Raw genomic sequence first — 26,439 nt, forward strand, 5'->3', positions numbered from 1 at the left:
TGTGGTATATTTTTTTGTTAAATAACTCATTCCAAGTTGAGAGCTTTCCATAAGTTTAATTTGAGCTAATCACTTTCTTGCCAAAGTAGAAAAACAAATCAAAGGTTTATTCATGCTACTGAATTCAATGCCTGTAAATTTAATTTCTATCTGTACTTTTGTTTAAACATTTTACAGTGTTAATTACAACAAGCAATGCAAATTAGCTTTCCAGCACAATAAAAGGCCTGTTATAACGGATAATAAACAGCTTTGAACCATAAACTCTCTGAGATGCTATTGAAGTGTGTTCTGACTCACAGGTCAAGATCAAAATCTTCATTCTAAAACCAGGATGAGGATCTTTGTGGCAATTATAAGCTGCAAATACTGAAGTGCAGAACATCACATTCCTTCCAAAGGAAGATTTTGGAGCAATCTAAGTGCCTGAAGTCCAAGAAACAAAACCTGAAAACCTAGAAGCCTGAGTGTCACTGGACTTTGACTAAGCTACTATTTTAGACAGGTACTACAACGTGCTATTCACTATTTGTTCTTATTCATGACCATTTAAACACTGAGTTTGGTGCAAATAAATCATTTTTATTGAAATAGCTGACATTCTCCAAGTTATGCAGCCTTAATCCTCTTTCTTAGTTCTTGTAGAGAAGGAACACCTGAAGTATCAAATAGATTTACTCCTTAGCAGTATCACTGGGACAAGATCAAAGCCTTTCTGGTCTTCCACATGGACAAACTTAAGGTCTTAAAGCTCTTACCTTAAACTCCTCTCAGTCTGCAGCCCAAGAGAAAAATACTGACGGAGAAAAGGCAGGGGAAAAATGGAGAGAAGCACATGGGTCTGTGTTACACAGCGCCAAGAACGCATGGTAAATAATTGCCAGGAGGGAAAGACTTTGCAGATGCTCCAGCAAACACCTCACCCCCGCCCTGCCGCCAGCAGCGCTCAGGCAGGGGTAGGGGTGATCCCGCCTGCTTTCCTTACCGAGGGACTCGGCAATACAGGGACAGAAGGAAAGATTTAAAGTAGCTTCTGTCTTTATGAGAACTGAAAGATGTTCAGCAGACCTGGACACAGAACTGAGCGGTGAAATTTTCCTTGCTGGACTCCAAGCTAAACAGGCTGGCTATGAGATAACTACAGGATATGGAGGATTTTGAGGACATCTGGTTGATCTTCCACTTGCTATCCAAAAGCCTGAAAAAGATGAAGGCTGTCTGCCAACACATTTACATGCCTGATATACTGCTGACATGAATCCAGAAAAGACTTACCACTTCCAACAAGGAGCAGGTGATCACTTCTATGATTCGTTGATACGAAATACAGCAGTGCTGCTGCTAACCAGTACTTGCGTGTGATGTTTGTCTATATGGGGCAGAACCTGCTAGCAGCCCTGAGCTGTAACACACTGATGGTGTGCATTTACTTCCTCCCATGACCACTAGATTCAGAGCTACGAAGAGGCTTATCTGAGCATTCAACCTGTCGGGAAGCAGCTCCAACTACTCACCTGGACAGAGAAGTGGGGACATCTGAAAAGGCATATGCTTGAATACACATTCAGTGAGCAACCTTACCCTGAGCGGCATGGGTGACTGGAGGAGGAACTGCCGCTTCAGCTCTGACTTGATGGCATTATGGACATAGAAAGCCCACAGCTGAAGGGTTGCAGAGGCAAGACAAAGCACGCATATGCTTCCACATGCCGTAAAACGGTCAGCCAGTCCTAATACAAACATGCCTGTCAACTCTCTCATTTGGCAAAAGAGACTGTCGACAAAGAGCTAGCTGGTCTGACAAAAGTAGGCTGAAATGGAGTTCAGTCTAACGAATTCCAGAGGCTGAGACTTCAGGCCTACTAGTGAAGTGCTGAGCAAGCCACGGTCTGCTGAGACCCAGAGGCTTCTGAACAGTCCTGCCACCAACCAGTCATCCAAATAGGAAAATAAAGAAACAAAGTGGCCACTGCTACTCAAAGAGGCTTGACCAGAAAATCAAAGCAAAGCATTCAAAAATTCAAGTGTTACTGATAATAAGCAAAATCATGACATGAAAGCAGGCAGCTTGCTGGTCAATAAGACAATAACCAGATTCTCCTTCTGGACACCTTAACCTGAACTTGCAAAACTTGTGAACTTCCCAAATCCACACAGTAATAAATCCCCTTCCCATTTTTGTACTAGAAAATAACTGTTGTATTGAAAAACTCTGAGTTCGATGACAGCCTGCTCCGCAAGCCCAGGACACAGGAAGCGAGAACATCCTGAGAGCCAAGAACGCCAGCTGTTGTTCAAATATGACAGAAGAAGCTCCCTCCACCCATCAGAAACCACTAGACATGGAGAAACGTTTAAAAGAGGAGGACAAGCATTTCGTTTTCAAGGCTCAACCACCAACCCTGGTACCAAGATGCAGTGAGTACATGCTGATGGCTCACACATACCTCTGAACTTGTCAAGGGCTGGTTAAACATGAGCGTGGAGATCCTGCCGGTATTCCTTCTCCCCTCCTCTCTTTTAAGAAGGATACCAGTCCCACTGCTAGATACTAACAGTATCCTCGTCCTCTTAGCACCTTTTATGGGCCCAGCAGTAACACAGCCTCAGTCTGAAAGGAACTCCCTTTCCTGTGCTCAGCATTGCAGGGCGTTACATTCAGAAAAAGAGGCTGTGGAAAAGATGGTTCATCTTTTTCTCACTGATGACTCCCAGAAGACTGGATACCAGTGAGGGACTCCAAGATCACTGTTTCGCTTTGAAGGAGGTATGAAAGTTGTGTGCTTGGGGTGCTGGCTCAGCCAGGATGAATAGCTTTGGTGCGCAGAGTCTGGTCCAAAGGGTAATTATACCCTCCTCGCTAAACAGAAATTTTTTTTAGTTCAGAAAAATCACGGTGACTCAAGAAAAGCCTATTCTTACAACCATTACCGGATTCAAGCAATCTCCTATCCAAGGAAAAAAAAATTTAGAGAACAATCCTGTAACTAATATTAAAGATACAGCTTTTGCTGAAATGTCAGTGCATTGCTACCAAATGCTGTTGTCTGATCTGTTTTCCTGTCTGCTTTGGCTCAAGCGTTGGCTGATAGGAAAATTTATCACAGAGCAGACCACCTCTCAGTATCTCCACGGTCACCATCTCCCTCCTTATTTTTCTTGCCTAAGAAAAGAAAGCCTGGACAAACAACAATCAAACACTCAGCACTCGCACTGTTACGAAGAACGTGGATTTTACAACCAAACATCTGGCACATCAATGGCTTTCGTTTATTCCTTCTGCATGGTGCAAATGACATCAACTCATTGATCTCATAAGTTAATATAGATTTAAAGAAGACACACAATCAGGTGTTCTCTCTGTCATTGATCTTTTCTCTCTATTTTAAATGCAAGAACCAGAGTTTTAAGAAAGTCACACAGGTTTAGCTGGAACTGGTGGCATGGTCTAATAGCACATTGGGCTGCATTTCAAGAGCTCTGGTTTCAAAATTGTTGGCTCAGTCACACGCTTCCTGTGTGACCTTTGGCAAACAAGTCTAGCCCGCACCTACCTCTTCTATTTATAAAACAGGGACAATATTTTCCCCAATGCAAACAGTATCCTACTGCCCTGTAGAATTTTTGCAAGGATAAAGCTAATCCATGCAGCAAACAGTACTCAAAACCAAAAGTGAAGCCTGTATTTGAACATAAAAAGGAAGAGTCTTCATCAGACTCTTTAGGTATATAAAATAACCTCAAAATGCAGAGGAAGATGAAGGAACTGTGACTTGCAGAGAGAAAAAAAGAAAAAAAGAAGAAAACAAAGTCAAAACCAAATAAAAATGTTCAAAAGTGAGAAGCATAGTAAAGGCCCGAGTTTAGCTTCAGGCACTTCTCTGAAGCATAGAAAAAGGCCTGAAGAAGGGTAGAATGGTTCGATACAAGTGTGCATGGGTACATGTAAGAGACAGGGATGGGTCTAGCTCGCATTTGTTTTAGAAATACAAGTCTTTATTCTTCCTGGAAAAGTACAGCAACTAGAGAGAGATCCAGTAGGTTTACGCTATAAAAAGAGAATGGTAGAACATAGACAAGAAGGAATTTTCCATTCAGAATTAATTTGTTTTCATTAACACCCAATTCATTCACTATTAGAAGAAAAGCTCTTCTGTTAAAATTTGCAGGGGCTAAAAGGCCAGTGAAGGCCTGAAAATGCTCCTCCCCATAACAATGAATTTGCTATGCGAGCATTTCCCACAGAAATATCAAGCTTCATATTCACGATTTTTCTAAGGTTAAAAAGTATATGGAAGCCACTTAAAAGCACAGTTTGGTCTCCTTCAACCATAAATAGTAAAATTATTTTGTTTTCAGTCTCTCTGGTGTTTCATTTTCAGCCCTCCACCCCAGTAAAAGCAGTGTTCAAGCTTCATTTGGACAGGGGAGCTTGCAGAGCCTGTCTGGGCCACGCTGCGAAGCAAATGCTGCTGAGATGCCCCGGCGGAGGCTCTGCCCACACAGTGAGGGGCTGCTCTGCCCACGCTGGCCGGGGGTTCACGCTGGTGACCGCCAGTGTGGTCCCACCGCCCTTGGCGGTCTCTGGCTTCAGAGGCATCCTTCAGCCCCACACTGCCTCTGTGTTTTGAAGGTTTTTTTCCAGTAAGGATGGAGGAACCAAAAAAAGCATCGATACAGAAATCCTACAAACCCCAGAGAAAAATAGCAGCCACATAAGGATATGAACATCTGCCTTAATAAGCTATTTCTGCACTTCAGGACCCTTACCAGCATTTAAAGATACTGTGCTGGGAAGACAGGAATATAATCCAACTAAGGTGCTGGAACGAGGAAAGAAATCTAGTAGAATTAGATTAACTTGGAAATAAACAGAAAGATGATTTGAGCAACCTTCTCCCCTGAGGTGTAACATTCAAACCAAAAAGTGAACAGCAGCAGAAACACCAAGATGCCGCTGTAGGTAGAAACAGAAATAAAAATCACTTAGGTTGCAAAATTAGTACTTTGGTAAATTAATGCATGTAGTACAGATAGAAATTTAGCATTTTACAGATTTGATGCAAAACTCTGGGAAATCCAGAATCAACTGCAAATTTTAAAAGGAGAAAGGAAGGAGATTCACAGAAGAGTAAAGGAATGCGAAAGGAGAGTGAAGAAAGATTCACAGAAGAGCAAAATTCTGCAGAGCTGGAGGAAGTGATATAAAAAAGCTTTAGGAAACTACACAAAATGAACTATAAGCTATCACAAACTACTCTTATTTGACTGTTCACATTCATTTAAAGCACTTTCACAGTGGATTCTAGATTTTACAGTAATTTCTAACGGAGCTGATGTAAAATAGATTTAATGCAGCTGCAACTCGATCCACGTCAGCGTGGCAGCCCTGCAGCTCCCTCTCGCCGCTCGCCCGCTCCTGCCTCGTGTGCATCCATGCGGCCGTCTCCTCGCGTGTCCCCTGCTGACCTCGAGTCACACTGACGAGATGCAGCTCTTACTTAACTCGCAGGGCACAGACTTTCTGCAGCCACGCGGTCCAAGCCGCAAACTTTGGCATTACATCCAGTGGTCCAAAAAAGGCTGTTGTGTGCCGGCGCGTGCCAGCCCCTACCTCTCCCAGCGCCGAGGAAGCAAGCCAGGGCTCCTTTCATCTTCTACGCCAGACGAATAGCTGCATAAAGGGATTTCTCCCCCCTTCCCCAACTATAGCTGTTGACAATATCACATTAAATTAGGGCTATAACAGCCCTGGGTTTTACAGCCAACAGATCTGCAACTGCATAGCTCAGCGAGAGGCGGAGAGAAGCAGAGCTCTTGGAAACCTGCTCGGTGCCATAAACGCGAGGAGCCAGACTGCCTCGTAACACGGCCCGGCACACAAGCGGGATCCTGGCTGCAGGGTCCAGCGCTCTGTCCGCATTTCAAAATCCAGAAGTGGTTTTGCTTATAAAGCAACCTAGTGTCACTGAATCTCAGGTCACAGTGGATAGCTTCAAAGACACGGATAAAACAACAGGCAAGACAGACGGAGACTCAGCAGCCAAGAAGCTGTGAGAAAGAGAGCAGAGACCAGGAAGGAGCGTTGCCAACTAAACACAGTGCATTTCATCACAGCCACGAGGAAAAAAATGTAGACAATCCAGACAGGTTTGCTGTAACCCATGGCAGGACTATTCTCAGCGACTGCAGAGGAATTCCTTGGCAAGGTGCTCACCACCTCGCCCGCTGCAGTCAAAGCGATAACGAAGCGGGAGAAGGTTTCTTCTAACAAAGACGGCAGCACTAGAACGAAACAACGTGCCTGCTCTTGGCCACCTTCCAACCTTTCTCATGCTATTTCTCTTTTTCTCGCCCCCTTTCCTGTTTTGGTCGTTACAGATAGCCCCTTCCTAAAGTTCAGCTTCTGGTAGCAGACTCGGATAAGACTGAAAGATGAACTTTAGTGTCAGAACGTGTAATAAAAGATGAAACAGAGAAATAGGTGACATTAGCATTACCGAATGCTGCCACGCATGAGTTTGCGGTTATCACAACACTTTACGACAGACTTCTGAAAGTGAGATACAGCAATACTCAGAGACACTCAGCTGCTTGTAAAGAGCCTGGAAATAATGTCAACCCTGACCAAAAAAAAAAAAAAAAGAGTGGCCAAAGCACTTGCAGCAGAGCTCGTTATTCTGCAGTGTGCAGAGGACAAAGCTTCGTGCATGGAAGTGCCCTACTTCAGCACTAACGCAACCTGATTGAGGCCACCAGCACGAGCAGCTCCCCTGCTGCAGACCACGTCGTGGGGTAAGCAAGGACCATCCTGGTGGGCACGACCGCTGCAAACTGGGGATCCTTCTCCTTCGCGGAGAAAATGACTTATCCGGTCACCGACACCAGAGACCCACAGAACTGCAGACACAGGTATCGCCATCCTCCCTGAAGTTACGGTAGAAAGTCTTACTCGAAAGTGTCCTAGAGAAGGGCGGGCTGGATGCGGATCCCTCAGCGAGAAGAAGGAGCTGGCCAGAAGGGCTCCAGCTGGCAGGAGAGAGCATCAGCCACCCCAAGAATGCCACTGAGAAAGGACAGGGATGTATATGAAATATTTCCTGGAGCTGATGCAGAGACAGAAAGCTTTGCTGGAGAACATGTTTCCACATCGCCCCACAGCTAGGAGCACTAGCACAGCCCAGTCACGTCTGGCAGCCCGCTGCGATCTGGCAGCAAGAGCCCTCCACGACTGCTGCTCGGGGCCTTCTCCTCCGCTCCCCGGGCAGCGAGAGCGCCCAGCTCGCCGCCGCTACCTTCGGCCGCCCGGCCCTGTGGCCTTCCTCACGCAGAGGGAAAGCACACGGGCAGGAAGCTTTCTCCTCCGCTCATTTATCATTGGCAGATTCCACATAGATGTGCACTTAGCTCTGGCTATGCTGTAAAGTCTGAACTGTTCTTTGTTAGATTTTTCTTTTTTCACTATGTTTAAAGTTGTATATTGTTCCAAAGTCTCCTTGTTTCATGTCATTGTTTGTTACTCTGTTTGAAAGTTGGCACATATTTGTTCAATTAAAGATTTATTTGCACTATTTGTTGAATAAAGATTATTCTTGCTAAAAGCTAAATAAAGTTTCATAAAAACTCACACATCCCATAAACAAAATACAATGTCCTTTCCAAAAAATCATTGCACAAAACATTTCAAAATCACTCAATTCATTATACAATAAATCCACACACAAAATAACAGGACCTTGCCAGAATACATCATAAAATCTCATTACAACACTTTCAGACCTTAGCTTCAAAGCAGGAACACAAAGCCTCCACCAACCTCTGGCCCTGAAAATTGCCAAGTGAGCGGTTACAGACTCCCCCATCAGTCCTGAGAGCCTCTGCAGCTCTGCCATCAGCCAGGGTGACGGTTCGGTGCCTCTCGGCTGTTACCCGAAAGGCGGCAAGCTGTTAGACGCCCGGGGTGGGTGCTGCTCCGCAGCCTCCAGCCTTGCTACGGGCCTTCTCCAGGGGCTCTGAGCTGCAGCCGCTCCTGGCTGTAGTGGAGATGCTCCCTCACGGTCTAAGCATCAAATAAAAGCATTCACAAACCACGGACACAGGTGAGCAGGGTTTCCAAAAGCACAAGGAGGAGTCAGCACAATTTCCACACGGGTCCCGAAAGCAGAGTTCCGTTTGGCACGAAAGAAACAGTGGAGAGTTTCTACAAATCATGGATCCTTCCAGACCACATTACACTAATAATTAGCCCGATGACTGTTAAAAGTTAACTAATCTTTGCAAAAGCATTTGAAAAAGAAAAAGAAAGTCCTTTTAAGTTTGTAATGAAGTCTGGGGCAAAAGCCATGTCGCAATATGCTTAGGGAAAACCAACCATGGAAAAACACCCCCAACTTAGTGACAGTCTTCAGTATCCTTTTCAAGACAAAATGGCAGCCCCAACTTATGTGCTTACAGCCCATTAATCACTCATGTTAAGTGCAGCAAACTTGGAGACAGCAAAGGCCCCAGACTTGGGCATGCTGAGGGTGTCCTGCCTTGGCGGACTGCTGCCAAACCAGAGGAGAGCAGCACTTGCCAACTGGATATTCTGCTGCCAACCTGCATCAAAGTTGGTTTCAGTCTGCAAACTTCTCTTGCAGCCTGGTTTCTTGGGTAGGGGGTAGGAGAAGTGCTGCTGCAACTGATACTAACCAACGGCTAGCTGCTTGGTAGCTTTGGCTGCAGCAGCAACACGACCGTGTAGCTTGCAAGACAGTTGCAGCATGACAAAGTAAATGTGCAGCAAGATTGAGGACATGTGCAACTGTCTCTGTGCATTAATTGTCAGCATCACAGTGTATTAGCAATTTTCCATCTGTGCTGGCTGACAGATTTTGAAAAATGGCCTGGCTCATTTAAAATTCTAAATATCCACGATTCTCTTAACCAACCAGAGTTTTGAAACGGGAGAGGGTTGTTCTTGTTTTTTAAGTGCCGTAAGTTCCCAAATGCACAGTACTTCGCAGAAGGATAAACACCACGTAATGCTCACACAGCCTGCAACACACTTATTCAAAAAAAAGGAAAAAAAACCACTTTATGGATGCACTCACCTTCTTCCCTGCCTATCCCTGAGTGACTAACAGCTGCCCATGTGGATTCAGTTATTTGAGAACAGCTACTCTGAAACAGTGTTCACAAGAAACCCACTGCATAGCAAAGCCCTAAGCAAATATCAAAGAGTTAAGAAAAATATGACAGATTATGGAAGTTAACACCAGTGCTGAAAAATTGCTTAGCCTGGTGTGACAGGGTTTTCAGACTCAGCTGAATAAGGACAACTCTAGACTAATGCAAGGAAAATCCTGCTGAAAAAAGATTAGGTTATGGAATAACTTTCCAAGAAAAATGGAAGCAGAGTTGGCTGTGATACCCAAACAGTAAAATGGAAATTAAAAAGCAACAGAACATAGACTACGGTAGGCAGATCCTTCTTACGAAAATGTAGGTCATCACCTAGACTAGATCCTTTTATTTATAAAAATTAAGCTCTTAGAAATCCTGCCAAAGGCTGGGGGACAGGGGCGAAACACTGCTAAACAAAGAAAATAGCCAGAAAGGTGCTTAGTAAGAAGAGCAGGGATCGGCTACACAGCGGTCACCGACCCACTCCAAAGCGCGGAGTTTTGAGCACATAATCACTCGCGTTAGTTGCTAGAGACGCCTCCCTCTGAATTTTTTGTTTAATATACTGTTTAACCGTGCAGAGAGGAGCATGAGCTCATAGTGGTTTCCCAATCCTGACCAACAGCTCTGTGAGCTACTGGCAATGCATATAATATGTTATTATGCAAATAAAAACTGGATGCAGCCAAGTGAAATACGCTGGCTCTTAAAGTCCCATCTGCCTCACAGCAAGGATCTCAATGAACTTTAAAATACTTATTGTCACCACAATGGGCAATATTATATTCTAGTTTGGATCTGTTCCTTCAGAGCATTAGCTCTCATTTGTAGATATTTTTAGATTTTCCTATCCCACTCCTCATTATGAAACACTGAGCTGCAGATTGATTTATTTCTTAAAAGCAAGTTGCTGTTTTCCCAATAACAGATTTAACAAATTTGTTCCACCTGTTCAGTTATGCTTCCCATGCCTTTTTTGTGGTTTCATTGAAGTTTTTTTTAATCCAAACCTCAAAGACTCTAAACTCAGCATTAAAAGACAAGCTCAGCATCATCACTACCACTCACAATTCAAATGCTGCTCCAAATTACTGCAAGCTTTCATTCGTAAGTCGATACAGACAGCAAGATTATTAAGCTTAATGGCTGTGGGCACAAACACACGCTCTTCGGAGGGCATTCTCCTACCGTAAAAACATACCTCTTCGTTATACAGAAGGTTGTTACGTTATTCTGGTCATTTTTCTCCTGTTACCTCAGCTAACCTCAGCCCTGGTCCACAAACAGAGAGCTATTCCAAAGAGAAAGTCCTATGCGCATTCATTAGAGTCACTCAAGTCCAGCAAAGGGTTTGTTTCTTGTTTTATGGCAATGCATGTTAACATCAGTGTGGGTCAGAAAACAGGACACGGAGCTTTTGGAAATGGCTTATATGAGACCTCTGGGGCACGAGGTGATATAACTCAATAAACACTGCACTTTATCTCAAGGTGCATGGCTGCAGTCCTAAAACTTGAAAGAAAAACTTGTTGCTGCAGTATTTCATTAATATAATCACACACAGCTTTCTTGGATATCCAGCTCACTAAGGCACTTTATGGGTTAAAAACTGTTAATAGCAGTAGATGTGTGGTCAGCTTACAGTAAGAAACTGCCCTTATGCTAACTCTTCCTAACTGGAAAGATAACTAGCTTTTAAAATTGCTGTAACTAGTCCAAATAAAAAGCAACTATTTCTTCCTTCCAGTGGTAAATCCGAGAAGGCTCTTTAGAGATTTATTAACAAGCCTGAGATGAACTTAAGTCTTCTCACACCATCCACGAAGAAAAAGTTTCAAATGAACTGGGATTTAAGATCTTTTTTTCCTTCCTATCCCCCAATGAATTTTTAAACACTTTTTTGCTACTGCAGACTTCATTGCCAGTTCTAAAAGATGGAAGTAAAAACAGGGAATGACAGGAAAATCCAGCGCACTTAGCCTTTCACATTAATACCAAAACCCCATCCTGACATTAATTATGATTAAGATTAATTATCTTGCGAGATTTATTTAAAAAGTTTAATCCAGGGAATTCTCCGTTACCAGATATCACTGCAGTGAAGAGCCTCAAATAAATATAGGGAATATCCATCCATACGGGTAACAAGGATGCTCAATGCAAAAAATAAATGGCCTAAAATTAGAAAAAGATATAAACACTTGTTCTTCAACAATTCAAGACAAATTCTAGTTGTGCATGGAAAGAAGTGTGCTTATCAAAAGCTAAATTATTTCCTAACTAGCCAATTCTCTTTGCACCTCACCCTGGATTCTCCGGTCCCGGCTTCTGCTACGCTAACTCCCAAACGAGCCGCGTCCCTGCAACAGTCACGCATCTTAAATGCATCACTAGCAAGGACAGACATCACCGCTTCTTCCACGCTCAAAAGTCAGTCTGAAACACATGCTTTCTTTAACTAAACATTACACACTTGGTTGTGGTTTTCCCCATTTATCTTACTGTATTTATGCCTCAAGGCTTTTTGCTAACATCTTGCACGTCTGCTGTTCTGTCCTCAAGCAGGTGGTAACGCCAGCAACAACTTGCTGGGAGAGGACTGAATGGCAGGTACACCTTTTTCTTTTTTTTTTTTTATCCCGAGTCAGCACTGTATTATGAAAACAAAGTCCCCTGAAAGCTAGCATCCGATACCAAATCGGACTTTTTCAGTATTGAGCACATACTACACTGGCAGAGCTAAGACACAGCTTTAAGCCTTACTGGCATAATACACACAGCACTGGGATGAAGGGGCACCGAGGACACCACCCCGGAGAGCAGCCTCCCAGCTCTGGCATTCAAAGCTCTCGCTACCTCCCCGGTGGGGCAGCGTCCCCCCATCACAGATCGGGCTTCTGCTCACAGCGCTACGCAACCATCCTTGCGCTTCAAAGGGCCACCAGCTTGTACTGTTTTATTCTGTATTGTCTGTTTCAGTAAATTCAGGTATAAAAGGACAAATCAAATGCTGTTTTTAAGAACTGAAACAGTTTAGTTAAAGAATACCCTATTTGCATGTTACACTGATTCACAAATGACCAAATAAGAAGTCCAAAACTGTAGTTTTTGGATGTGATCAAGGGAAAGAGCCGTTTCAACAAGTGCAAGCAACAGTTTCAGGATCTCAGCTAATTCTTTCACTGTTACCTCTTGACAATTGGATTCCACAATTAAAGAAAGAAAAAAAAAATCGGTATTCCCGAGTAGCTTAGGCGTTAATAAAATCATTTTTAGATTTCAAAAATCATTCCACAGCAAGTATTTTAGAAGTAACATTTAACTGCAGCAATTTATTGGCAGAGCATATGAGTGCACAGGTGTGCAGAAGAGCAGGCCAAAGAACTCTACTTAAATTATGTGCAAACAATTGTGCTATGGAGCTATCACGGAGAAAAAAAGAAAACTATAATTCTATAATGTAATGTAACTATAATGTAAGAAATAACCCAAGTCTGTTTACCTGAAAATTACGCCTGAATAGTGCAATTATAGTAGAAATCTACAAACCTAAAAATAATCTTTAATTATTCATTCTTAGCATGAAAAACGGAAAAAGCAAAGTATTTTATTCACCAAAGGGATCCTCAAAGTTTAAAATATATAGTGACATCTTTCCAACTAGGATTGCAAGGGAATTTAAAACTTTAATCAACTATACATGTCTGATTTTAACCTAAAGCAAATTTTTAAAGATCACGTGAGACTTAATATGATCGAAATAATACCCAAGAGACCCGAGACGGAACCAAGAATCAAACGTTTGTCTCTGCACTTCTCAAACCTCCCTCAAATTAATTTTGCAGAAGGAAAAGTTTCATTCACCTTGCAGCTATTAACATTTACAGGTAAGTGTTCCAAAAGCTGACGCTAAGAGCCTGAAAACCTCAGTGTACTTCTCTCCTGTATTTGCGGAATTTCAAACCCGCCTCCCACAAAAGTACATGTTACCCTGAGAAGCTACCGAGCGAGCTGGGCTCTGCATGCATCTGGTGGATAGCAACGCACTAAAACCCTCCCTGGGGCAGGGACCGGAGCTCAGGTGTTTGACCATCCAGGTCAGGGGTCTCCACGCCAGGCCACCAGCCCGCTCGCCACCCGTGCCAGAAGTCCCCATGTGCAAGGTCTGTCGTGAGTGGGGCAGCACATCAGAGTTGGCACCAGCACAAAAGCAACGTGCTCGGGTCCAGCTGGGTATCTCCTCCTTGGAGACAACCGTGGCAAGGCTGGGGCAGTCCAACCGTCTTCAGGCTCCTCCTGGGAGCTGGCTTGCAAGCGATGCTGACCCTGCTGGGTGTATGCAGGAAGGAGCATCTCCCTTTCACGCCGGGGTTGGGAAATTCCCCCTTCTGCCTGCAAACCTAACCCTTTATGAATTTAGCTCAAGAGTTTTGCTTTCACTAGACTTCCCCACCCCGATGCAAAGGAATTCTCCTTTTCACTCCTTGAGGCATGGGAGACCTTGGTTCAAAACGCTACTCTTAATCAGACAATCAAATTTAAATCTGTTCTGCTTATCTCTGGTACTGGCCTGAGCTCCTGAAGTAGATTTCTTATTTAAAAATTTGGTTCTAAACAAAATCATTTTGGATGTCCTGACAAAAAGAAAAAAAATTCTGCAAAGGCCTGCTGCACTAATGGAAAGATTCTGACTTTTGGGGGGCTCGATGTAGCCTGAGGGCTAACCAAAAAGCTAAGGGCAGTAAACAGACTCCCACCAAAAATCATTTAATCAGGTTTTAGGAGAAAACAGGCAATACAAGAATAGCACAAGGGAAATATTGCCACAGACATAAAATCCACACATGCACTTACTTGCTTTCATCGAACAACTAAAGCAGGAGACACTCACCCCCAACTGCTACGCAGCCTAGCCATTACCAATTGACTGACAGTTTTACAGGCCTCAAAGCTATTTTCCATAGTGAATCAACAAAGCAACACAGCCTGCACAGCCCAGACACGAGTCCTAAATGGTACGTACCCAGAGCTGTCAACATCCCTAACTGATATAAGCAACTGAAAATGTATAGAGCTGCCTGGAGAAAATATCCACCCAACCAGATTATACACTCCACTGCCTCTAACCGAACAAAAACAGGTTTTAAACATGCCAGAGTTCAAGAACCTTCAAAATATTAGTTCCCAGCTGCAAAACAGATCCATGCTGCTTCACTGGGTAGAAAAGCAGCAAATAATACATAATATTATTAAAAAGAGAAGTATATCCATTGAAGTAGGTAATCTTTGTAAAAGTTTGACGTGGATAGTCTCTAAAAGATCTAATAGATCCTTCAAGAAGCCAAAATTTTATTATGAATGAATCTCCAGGCAAAAATCCCCTTTGGTTTTCATCAGTCTAGGTATCTCAAAACTATTGTTTTCATCAAGGCTTAACATAGGCTACTTTAGCTCTCCTAGGAATCACAGCCTTAGGCCACCAACAAGAGCGAACCTCCCCCTGGACCTCTCCCCAGCCTCAGAGTTGGAGCTGACAGCCCAGACCTACAATGTCTGCCATCATTCCCACCCAAAGACTTCAAGCTGTGAGGCCTTCAAATACCAGGATCCATTGCATCTTGACTTTCTTCAATGAGATGCTGAAAGATGCAGTAAAACACAACATGTCATTGAAATTTCCCCACCAGCAAAGCCTAAGTGTGCCACACCTCTGTAGATGTGGCAATCAGCACTTCTTGGACCCCTCCATCTTCCCCATGCACAGCAAACCCAGCAGACTGCTTAGGAAAGAAATCTTGCTTAGGTGAAGGGCACTCAGTCCAAATCAACTACCTATTTGTTACTTCTGAAATGAGTGATATAATTCATTTTACCTACAGCTAAAAATGAACACTACACAAGCACGTTGACTATCCTTCTTTCCTACAAGTCAGGCTGTTGAACACATCTTTGCTAGCTTTCAGTCAGCTTCCTACATCAACACAGCTTTCTTTACCAACTGTTCCTAAATCACCAGTCTGAAGGTTTTAAAGCCATTAATACACCAAGACCAGCTACATCAATCAGCCTAAGCAGCACCATGGCAGCAGCTGCCCCGGATGTAGGACAGAGCAGAACACAGGGCTCTGGATAACAGCAACATGAGCATAGTGTCCTTGGCCAAGTGGAGCCTGGGACAGGAGAGCCTCCAGGCATGACTGGAAAACTCGGAGGCTCACCATCTGTATGAAACACTGCACGTTCCTCCTCGGAGGAAGTCCTTCCAAGAGCAGTATCACTTACAAGTATGAACAACCTCTTCAATTCTCTAGATCTCTAGTAACCACCATAAATTTCCCCACAAAAATCCAAGATACTCAAACTCAGATTACTGGCCTTGAAAAACTAAAAGCCAGAAACACCAAAAAATTACCAGGGACTTTGTGATTGTTGTTATCTGGCAGGCACTCATCAGACTGACAGATATCAATATCAGAGCCAACAGACAAACCAACAAAATGGACTATGTGACTACCCAGGAGATCACCCCATGTATTCTGTTGCTGTCGGACAGACTTTTCCTCAAAGCACAATTCATCTGTGTTTTTCCTTTCGCAACCAGATAGTTTATTATCAGGAACTTTTAACCTGGGATTGTTTTTGGTTAAGTCTGAAAATAAAAACCAGGGAAAGACAAGAATTTCTAGAACAGCTATAGCTAACTCAGTTTTGGAGGCGTAAGGCATATTTCATGTTAACATGTCATTTACTAACATTAATGCTAACAGTGTCATTTGCCCTTCAGCTAGAAGAAAGGCATGTAAACAACTCTGACTAAACTAAAATTCCCCAAAAGAAAAGCACTTCTGCTGGTAGTAGCAACTGGAGTACCATGCTTCTTATGCCCTTCTTCGAACAATATCCCCACAAGTCCATTCTTAGGAACACTTTTATTACTTCATATTATACATGCCAATGCTAACTGAGCATCCTAGATGCAGCCTGAACCAACTTCAATGTCAGTAGCTTTCTGTATCATGCAAAGTAGTGTTGAAAGAACGGGAAACAGCTGGATCAGAGCTAATGTTCCACTACTTTATAACCTGAATGGTTATTACTGATTTTTCATGACAGAGTGTCACCGTTTTTCCACAAATACTCTTGCTTCATTCCCCAAACAAGCAAAATTACAGAGATAGATAGTGGTGATATATGAATGTATTACATTGCAGCCCATCTCATTCCACAAACATTTAAGGCCAATTTCTGTACTAGCACAAGGCTGAGAAGCCAAAGCCAAGGTGGTTAACGCTGAAAGCAAGCTTTTAGGATGACATTTCAATAGCATAGCACAAGCCCAAACTGGAAGTACTGCAGAAGGTATTTCTCTCCTTCCTTGTACCATTTTCAAGCTCAACCTTTTACTGTCCAAAATGCATTTACTGTATTATTTGCACTGTTTCTAAACTGCTACTTTGCCCTGCCTCTAATAGCCTCCTGCACTAAAGTTAAAAAAAACTTTAAAGTAATGCAAAAACTTTGCTTTCAATTCTAGTGATTTTTCTTTTTGCTTTGTTTAACTAACTATAGTTGGCCTCATTATAATTATCTACTAACTGCCAAATAGTTGAACTACAAGCAAAAATCATTTATCTTGAAGCTGCATCTGCTCACAAGACCTACAATGTTTTTGTTGCTATTGTTCTTGGGATTTGGGATTTTTTGAGAAAGCATACCTAATGATAACAAAATTGCTAGGTAAATATGTCAATGAGACCTTTCCTTTCAGTCACAGCCTTAGGGGATGGTTTCTGTACACAACATAAAAATCTTTGCTATGTGCCAGATTTCATATAGAAAACTTGGACCCACTAGCAGATACCTGTCATTGCTTTTGTACATCAAAAGGAGGAATATTTAACTGGTTGAGTACCTGATTCAGATAAGAAATTTGAAGCCAAATTGGATGTCCAGTCTAGAGCTGACTGAGAATTTAACTTCTCAAAGCCTCCCCCCCACCTTAGAAAAATGCTGCTATCGTTATCACAACTACTGAAACAGTTTCTGGCCAAAAGAGAAGTGCCCAACACCAGAAAAGTTAACAGTCTAAGGGGACGGAGAGAGTACTAGCCTGGCAGTCAAAAGACTTTGTTTTGAGCCTAACTGCAGTTACTCATGTGCAGACACATCTGGTTTATTTTAAAAACAGGGTATCAACAGGTCAGGTTGTGTGACAGTGTAAGTGAATTCTTTAAAGTCTTCATTAGACAGGAACAGTTTCTTCAGTCAGAGCTAGTTAATATTTTAGCCCAAATTCCCCCTTGAATACTTTGGCTCAATATTTAGGTAACGCAGGAGAAGAATTCAAGTTATTCTCAACTCGATACAACACGGTATCCTTACCCTTGCAACAAGTTTGCAAAGAAACTCAACAGCCTTTGAAAATGCTGTAGCTGGGGCACTGCAGAAGAAAACAGCTTTGACTCTAGGGGAGGTGGGAAGAGGCGGAGGGGGGATGACGAGACACCTTTACTGAATTAGGGAAAGCATCACTAGGAACATGAAGAATAGAAAAACCCTAATATTTTAATCACTCCTAAATATTGCAGTTCCTTTGAAAAGAGAGAAAAAATAGACTGACAGACTAGAGAGGAAAGAGTTCACAGCTATTTGTTATATCTAGCATAATTTTCTTTGGCAAATTCAGCCTGTTAGAAATGCGTGCCAGACACTTGGATCAGCAGAGTTGAGCCTGCAGGAGCAATGCTTTGTATTTAACACTTGAAGACCTCAACTTCCGAGATCTTATCCTACCATTTAATACCAGCGAAAGCATGAAGACAGCACATGCAGTACTGACTAAGATGCTTGATGCAATGACTACAAGTTGTCCAAGTTTTGCAGCCGCGCATAAGAGAGCTAACAACAACTGTGCAGCACACATTTGTTGGAAGTCCGATCCTCCCATTACAGGCATGCGGCTTTAGTCTTCAGAGCAGTGCACTGGCTTCTGCTGTCCTCTACGCGACTTCAGCATGCCCTGTGGCACTTTGAGACAGCGTGCTGCCAAGGCAGCAGAGCCCATCTAGAGATCTGAGTGCTGCTTTCGACGGTGTGTGCTACCGGCACAGCACCCCTCCCACCAGGGCACGGCTTTGCTGGGCTCTCTCTGCCTCGTGCAAGTGGCTAAGCTTAAATGAAAAACAGTCACCTCAATCTGCACTCGAACATGCACGCACAAACAACACTCACGGCAAAGCACAGGAGGGAAGCCACAAGCTTTATGGTATTTGATTCGACGTGGAGCATTTACAGATTAAAAATCCCAATATCCATTCAAATACTGAACACAGAGGTTCCTTTTGTCTCAGAGAAAAAAACCTCTGTAAAAACAACACTGTTGCCTGGTGTCGTTTTTCTCAGTGAAAGGTTTGATATTTCTCATTGATCCAATGTCTTGCCAGACATAACAGCAAAGGGCAGCTGAGCAAGACTTGTGCTGAGCCTCTGTAGAAGCCTCACAATTGACTTTACCGAAGGCTTTAGTTAAACATGTTCTCAGTATTTTTCACGAACGCATCTATGCAGAAATCATACCAATATACCTTAACCAAGTCAAAATCAGACTTTCAGAAATTGGATACTTCTGGCAGTGTCACTGTAAAGTCTTCTGACCACCACCCTGAGAGGGACTTTTTTTTAAAGCAATTAAGATATCATGGTAGTTACTGTACTGCAGTGCAAATTCCTGCCTGTAGAAATGGAGTTAGAGACAAACAACATCCTAAATGATCTTTGTATTTTACATAACAATAAACTGCGGCAACATTTTCCTGAAGGTTTTGAGAACCATATTCAAGTAACTCAGACCACTGTTCCACCATGCAACATCAACACAATTGTTTCGAAAGCCCCGGTTATCACTGGTAGCACTGGTAAAGCTTTTTGCCTAGAAAGTTGCAGCAGAGAGAGAGTTTAATAAAGTTATGAAGAATAATGACAACAACCCAGCATTTTCTCATGCTCAGTTTTGACCATCTTTACCCCAGAATGATGGAAAGCAACCCATTTTAGAGCCACAAGTTGTTTTGAAGTAATCCCGGAAGCTACTTGCAACTTTTTTTCTGATTTACACATTGCCAGACTACAGTGCTTCTTGTCCATCATTTTCCTTTCATGACATCGACCTTGTCTGTGCCCTCGTTTGCCTATTCGCAATGCAGGTATAGACACTAAGAGGGATATAAGAGGGTGTCATTGCTTAAGGTAGCCCTGAGAAAGAAGCACTGCCAAAAAACATTGTGTACTGCTTCCAAATCTTCTCAACTCCAATTTGCTCTCTGTTACAGTTCAATTACAAAAACAAGCAAGTCAAGCTTGACCTGTAACTTCTTTTCAAGGACTGACAGGTTGAGAAATGTAACATTTCACCTGAGAGCAAGTTAGAATTTTTTTCTGTATTAAGACTGCTGAAAGCCCAGTAAGCTTGCACTAGGGACCACTGTCACATATGGCTTAAGGCCTTCTGACATCACCAGTATGACACTGTTCCACAAAGATATTACAGATGAGATAAACACCACAGACTGCAGATGTTTCCAGGTCTTCCTGAACTGGTCAGTTTATCAGAAAAGTGTAAACAACAAGGTGATTTTCTTAGCACATTCCTCTAGAAAGTGACATTTAAGTGTGTTTCAATCAGTAACACCACCACAGAGCCTCCTCCTAGTCTTCAAAGTCCCAACACACAATTACATTCAAACCTCCTGACAGTACATGCCTGGCATTGTGTGGAACAACTTAATGATGCTGCCGACACTCACGTCAATCTGGTTTTTAAGCTCATCAGTATGACTGAACAGACACCACCAAGAGACAGTACAATGAGCCTGTTATTCCCAACCTTTTTATCCAGTAGCTGGGCCCACTGGGGAGCAGAAATAACTTTACATAGCACCAGCATATCTGCAGAGATCCAAACACGCAGACTGCATCACTCATCTTTGATTTGCCTACCTGACAGAAAATAAAACCATCCTCAACATCCTTCAGATGAGTTTTTCCAGCTAGGAATTTCAGTGAGGGATGACTAGGATGCTGTAGGACCGCTTAGGCTCTCAGCCCTCCTGTCATTAATAAAAGTGTCTGGACGTATCACGATGTTGAAGGTCACCACAAATTCTTTCTTTTTTATCACAGTATAAGCTGTCTAACTACGTACAGGTGGTGTAAGTAATTTTTAGGGATTCTTTTCTTTTGCTTTAAGCCCCGAGAAGAACTAACTGGACTGTTCACCACAAACCCTCCTCTTGATGCCCAGAGGAAGCACGCGACCGACAGGCACCCCTGATCGGAGATGAGCTGCTGCACGCGAGGCTGCGTGGGAAGGCACCTACCAGAAACCTGCCCGTCTTTACTGCCTTTTGTTCACTACGGAACAAAATCAGAACCACCAAGGATAAGACCAACATCAAACTGCTGAAAACGAACACCACGATAAGGTAGACATAGCCCATGGGAGCAGGACTACAGCCACCACGTCGCCCAGAGGTGACTGCACTGAGCCAGACTGGCCAAACTGAGCCACTGGTTCTCAAAAATTAAAAAAAAAAAAAAGAAAAAAAAAAAAAACAGAAGAACTTTTGGTGGTTAAGAGAAGAAACACGTACACAGCCAAATTTTCTTCTTGTTTGAAACTCAACACACCTTTGTTCAGGCTGTGTCTGTTGAAGGTTGATGACTTACCCAGCAGAGAGTGGAGCCAGTAATTTAAAGTTCCACCCGGGTACCAAAAAAAAAAAAAAAAAAAAAAAAAAAAAAAAAAAAAACCAAAAACAAACAAACAAACAAACAAACAAACCCCACCACACCCAAGGAAGTCATACATTACTTTTGTTATCCATGGAATGAATACCTAGATGGTCTTCAGCCATTTTTGAGATAACCACTGCATAAACATCCTTCAAATGAACACTGAAAAGCTACTTCTATGGTCTCTTGTTTCGTTGCAGCATCGAAAGGAATTTTGAGCCAACTAATCAATATCGTGTCTGCAAATACTGACTATTTTACCATGCCCTTGCTGTTTCCTCACTTTAAGCTTAAGTTGGATATTGATACTGCCCAGCCAGTTTATCAGACTGGAGCTTCATCTTCCCGTGAAGTCCTGATTTCTGCTGGCTTCGATCCAATCCGGAATCCATACAGTTTGAGTATTTCAGTTACTGCCTTCAAAACATAGCAGTTTTAAGTTAATTCCCCTGCTCAGGTCTGAATGCATTCATTTGACCCCAAGCAGCTCACATTTCATTTTATTACTAAAAACAGTAATTTTTCTTTGTAGAGATTTAGTCAATCTGGACTCAACACTGAAGCTGTAGGAAAAACACTACTAAAACTTCAGAGAAGGGTCCTCTTGTCACTTACAGATTATGCTACATCGCAAGGAAATCATCATGGAAGTTATGGTGAGCAGCAGAAAAACCTGAAGTCATTGGAGCAACACTTGTTAAATCTTGTCCAGAACAAAAACACACAGAAAATAAGATCACACCTTTCTTGGAAGTAGAGATTAAAGAGTCATGAGCATATATAAACACCAAAACCCATTTAAAAATTCTTCCACAGGAACAGCATTTTTATATAGTGTTGTTTCTAGTGTAGCTGCAGTCAGTGAGCATGACACGCACTTCCTCAACTCAACTAGTGCAGAAGAGAAGAGTCAAACACATTAGAACATACGTACCAGAAAATGCAATAGCCATCTAGTAGTTTACCTTAGAAAACTATGCTTTTATATTTAATACCAGCAAATTGTTATTAAGAGCTATTTTATGCTATAAAGTTTCCTTACACCAAGCAAAAGGCCTGTAAGCAACTTAAACACTCTTTAAAATGAGGTGTCAATAAAATGTGCATAGTAAAAACAAACACATTATGATACCTAATTTAGTTTGATTTTTACATCTCCCTTGACCCCAATCATTAAAAGATATCTGCATGGGCGCGTGTGCATGCATGTTAAAATTTCTGCATTTATAACAACATAAATGTAAAATAGGGAGACTTGCAGAATCAGATTTCAGTGAACTTCTTTCAAAAATTCTTTCAGGCCAAGTCAAAAGCAAAAACATACCCAGCTACTCCTGACAGGCAACGGCCATGCAGCTCACAGGGGCCTGCGAGACAGCAGGGTCCATGCTCTTGCTCAGCTCAGTTTCAAGCTCAGTGATGTTGTCGCTCTCTTACAATTAAAAATCCACAGATTTATTTCCTGACCAGCTTTTTCTGTGTACATTCCTTTTTTTCTACCTCTAAAACGACACAGCAGCATTACTACTTTTGAAGAACGAGCTTGATGTTTTACTGATGGAATGGTAAGAAAACACCTGCTACAAATTCAAGCTCTGGCTTATTTAATCTTTTGCTAGAGAAAAATCAAGAGAAAACTCATTCTTGAAAAATACATTGTCTATAAAAGGAGCATGAAGAAGGAAGGAGGCTTGCCTGCTTTTTCTTTGAACAAGGGAATGTCTCCATCCTCTGTGCAGGGCTTTACTGTCTGAACACCCTGTTAGCTAGAGATCCTATACACTTAAAATAATACGAAGTTCGGGGGGAGGGAGGGGGGCAGTGAAGATTAACATGTTAGAAAGTGAGTATGCTGGATGTGGCTCGCTATTAGCAGAAACAGCTTCCCTCTGTGTGGCACTGACCACCACTGCCACAGCGCTCAGGTGAAGTAAGCTTTCCCCAAAGGACTTCTACAACATCAGTACAAGCAGCATCAGAGGAAAATGATTTTTGGTTACTCAGAGTCTGATATAACAGGCCTACTTTCCCCACCTTCCCCCTCAAAAATATATCAGCAGCAGCCAGCACATACACAGCTTCTGGCTACATCTTGTTGGTGATTACCAGCCAGCCTTGAACTTCTCACATATAGTTAACTTAAGTCTCCAAACCTGCTTCTAAACATGCCTTAGAGAGCACACAGGCAAACTTCCCCTGCGCGTGCGGTTAGCAGCTCGTCAGCAACAAGCCACAGGGAGAACGAGCGTCGGCTAGGATGCTGTTCTCACGCATGTGGTCTACCAGCAGCTAATACTCAGGCAAAAAAAGCTTGGAATGCCCATTTCTTTTTACTCTCAGTGTTGTGTTATGAAACACTGGTTACCTGACTACCCAAACTAGAACACAACCTGGGAGGTGCAGATCACAAGGCACTGCTTTTAAAAGGTTTTGGTATCTCAGTCTTCCCTATCAATCATCTCAGCAGCAACACTTGTTTTACTGTCACTGTTACGGCACTGCCTTCTCCTCTGCTACACAAAAATGTACAGTTCTTCAATCGTATTTTGCACAGGTGGCCGCTATCACCAGATCCAGGTGTGTACAGTGCCTGTAACGTTCCTAAGGCAGTTTGCAATTTTTTGGTCAGCACATACAGCCCATCTTTGTGTACAGTAGTATCCCAGGACTTAAGCTCAACACTACTGTGTCACAAACATTTTCCTGCAGAAGCATGCCATGGAAGCTAATGCACGTGAGTTTTGGCTCAAAAAAAACTGTTTTCTCCTGTTTACCTGTTCCTTGCTAACACCAGAGTCCAGAAGGTTGTAGCAAAGCTGCAAAATCACTGATGCCTAAATGCAACCTCAAGTCTTTTGCATGTAATTTACTGACATGTTTAGGCTTTCAAAATTAAGTTATACTATCTGCAAAACAAAAACAGGTTTGTGAAGGAATGCGGATGGGTCACACAGTTCTGAACAATCACAATAGTATAATAATCCTTCAAGGTAAGCAGAGCAAGTCTGGAAAGGCAGACTACTCACAGCACACACCGGACTGTGAGAAGAGTAGGAATTAAAGCTCAGCAATATCAGTAAAACATCTGCGTTTTTCACATAAGATTATTGTGTTGAATAAACCTGAACTGAAGCTGAAGTTCTGCATAGTTTAGGAACTGGCGCACAACCTACGTTCGTTAAACAATTCCTTTCAACAACAGAAGATATAGTGCAGGCAGGGTTAAGACAGAATTACAACCAATATAAAATAAAAAATTAAAGTCACAGGTTTGTTATCCAAGAACTCCAAGAAATAAGGAAGATCATAAATTATGTTAAAACAAAATTCCAAGCCAGCAATAAAGATGTTATTAAAAAGAGGATACAATAACCATTTAAAATTGACAAGAAGCACCTTTAAAGTTTACCTTTTACCAGCACATAGAAAAAGTCTCCTTTCCATCTTCAAAAGAAAAATGTTCCCCACAACCTGCTTCAGTGACACAGAGATATAATTCAACTCCTCGTAAAAGCTGGTGAGCAATATTTCCATTCACTTCAGTAGAATATGGATCTCTAAAATGGTATTACTATAATTCCTAGTAAGAGTTAATCATACAAAAAAAAGTTAACAAGCATCAACAAGTCTATACATAGCTCAAAGGAAGTGAATACATTAATTTAGTTCATTATCACTAGAAAGGCAGTAACAGCTGCAGTTCGAAATGAACTACTTTCTTCACACATTTTCATCCTGCTCTCTAGATACACCTTATCAGCTGCAAATCCAGAAATTCATATTTCGATCCAAGTTTTCTGCCATAAGTATGCTTTATGGAAAAGTCTGAGAATTAAAGCTTTCCAAGTAGAAACAACACTCTTCTTCACCCTTGCAATCCCAAGTTTCTCACGTCCTCACGAAAGCCCTAGTGAACAGGAGGCAATCGTTCTAAGACGCTAACAGGTAGAGCGAAAGTCTTACAACTACAGTTACACCAACAATCTCATTTATGAAGTTGAACTGTTTTCTAATCGCAGTGTCACAACAGGTTAGTATAGCAGTAGTTCAATGTATCAGCTCTAAATGATTTATCCTGTTTTCCTATCTCATAGGAAATTAAAAAAAAAAGTGCTGGTCAGATTTAGCAGTAGCTCAGTAGCGCATCTGCAAGGTCTAAGGAAACAGTCATTCCAAAATTATTTCCTGGATTAATTTCATTGAGCCCAGCATATGGAAAAGATTCGCAGAATCATACAAAGTCTGTTCGTGCTATTAGCACCTATCTGTCCTGTGCCCATAGCACCTTCTACTTACTGCAGTGGGGCGACTAAGCCGCTTTCCCATGGACATGAAAGGTCACTTTTATTTTACAGATCAGAAAACACAAGGAAGAAGTCTCAGTATTCTGCTGTTACACCAGACAAACTGCATTTCTGTCTTCTGCCCCTTAGTATTTTGCTTTAGGATCACAGAAATACAGCTAACCAGGTCTTTGGTGCATATCTGAAAGCAGGATATTGTTTTACCTGCTCCGACCAGTCCCCATTCTTCACTGAGGCTTCTCCTGAAGACAGCAGGAGAGGGGGCACACAAGGGTCTTCAGACAACTTGGCCTAAATATTTGTTATTTGCTCCAGTGTGGGGAGGTACCCATCAAGAATGTGTCTTTATCTTTTCATTGTTTTCAAGAGCTTTGTATTTACATGGAAAAAAGCAGGCACGCAGACCTATGGTAAAGTACTTAGTGTAATGCAGACTGGAAATTGAGTTGCTCTCTCCCCACAAAAACTCTTAGCCAAAACAATTAAAACAACAAAAGTCTCAAAGAGAATCTGTTAGTATAAAAATCTTTCCCAATCAAAAAAGCCATAGCATGGCTATGATGTAGGATCTGCTGAACAAAATGATGGCCAGAGGGCCCAGAAGCCTCTCAGAGTCCCTCTTATCCCAGAATTAACCCAAGATCATGCCGAGTTTGCCTTTAATCCTCTCTCCCCTTTCCACCTCCCAAATGAAAGAGTGCCTTGCACTGTTTTAAGGGATACGTAAATTCAGAGCGAGTTTACTCAAAAGGGGAAAAGATTAGAGCTTGCATCTTGCTTTAACTTGAGGCTTTCAACTTCACCCTTTACGGGGCAAAGGCACATGGGGGCTGGCGGCCTCTCTAGCTGCAGGAGGGCTGGGAACGAGCACAGGCTCTTGGAGATGCTACTTACCAGGGAATTTTAAAACTGGAGTTGTTCAGCCTAAGCAAGGCAAACTGAGAAGAGACAAGGCAACACAGAAGGTAGTTAAAAACTGTTACTACGAGTAAGCAAATAGCTGCTTATCTAGAGGACCACCACGGAGGAGCTGCAGCACCATGTTTAACTATTACTGGGGCAAGGGAAAAACACTTCAGCAGCTTAAAAAAAAAAAAAACGCAGCACCTGTCTGGTCTTTGACCAATATAACTTAAGATTACAGAGATATTATATGCTCTGAGGTAGATTTTACTTCAAG

At 42.4% G+C, this 26,439-nt stretch overlaps 1 protein-coding gene across 4 annotated transcripts in view; it reads right to left on the bottom strand.

The window, feature by feature from the left end:
* Window positions 1-26,439, bottom strand: part of EDA (ectodysplasin A) — a 103,353-nt gene that overhangs the window by 67,096 nt on the left and 9,818 nt on the right. The window lies entirely within an intron of this gene.

The sequence above is a fragment of the Dromaius novaehollandiae genome, chromosome 11 (genome assembly GCF_036370855.1).
Source record: "Dromaius novaehollandiae isolate bDroNov1 chromosome 11, bDroNov1.hap1, whole genome shotgun sequence".
In the NCBI taxonomy this organism is placed as follows: Eukaryota; Metazoa; Chordata; class Aves; order Casuariiformes; family Dromaiidae; genus Dromaius; species Dromaius novaehollandiae.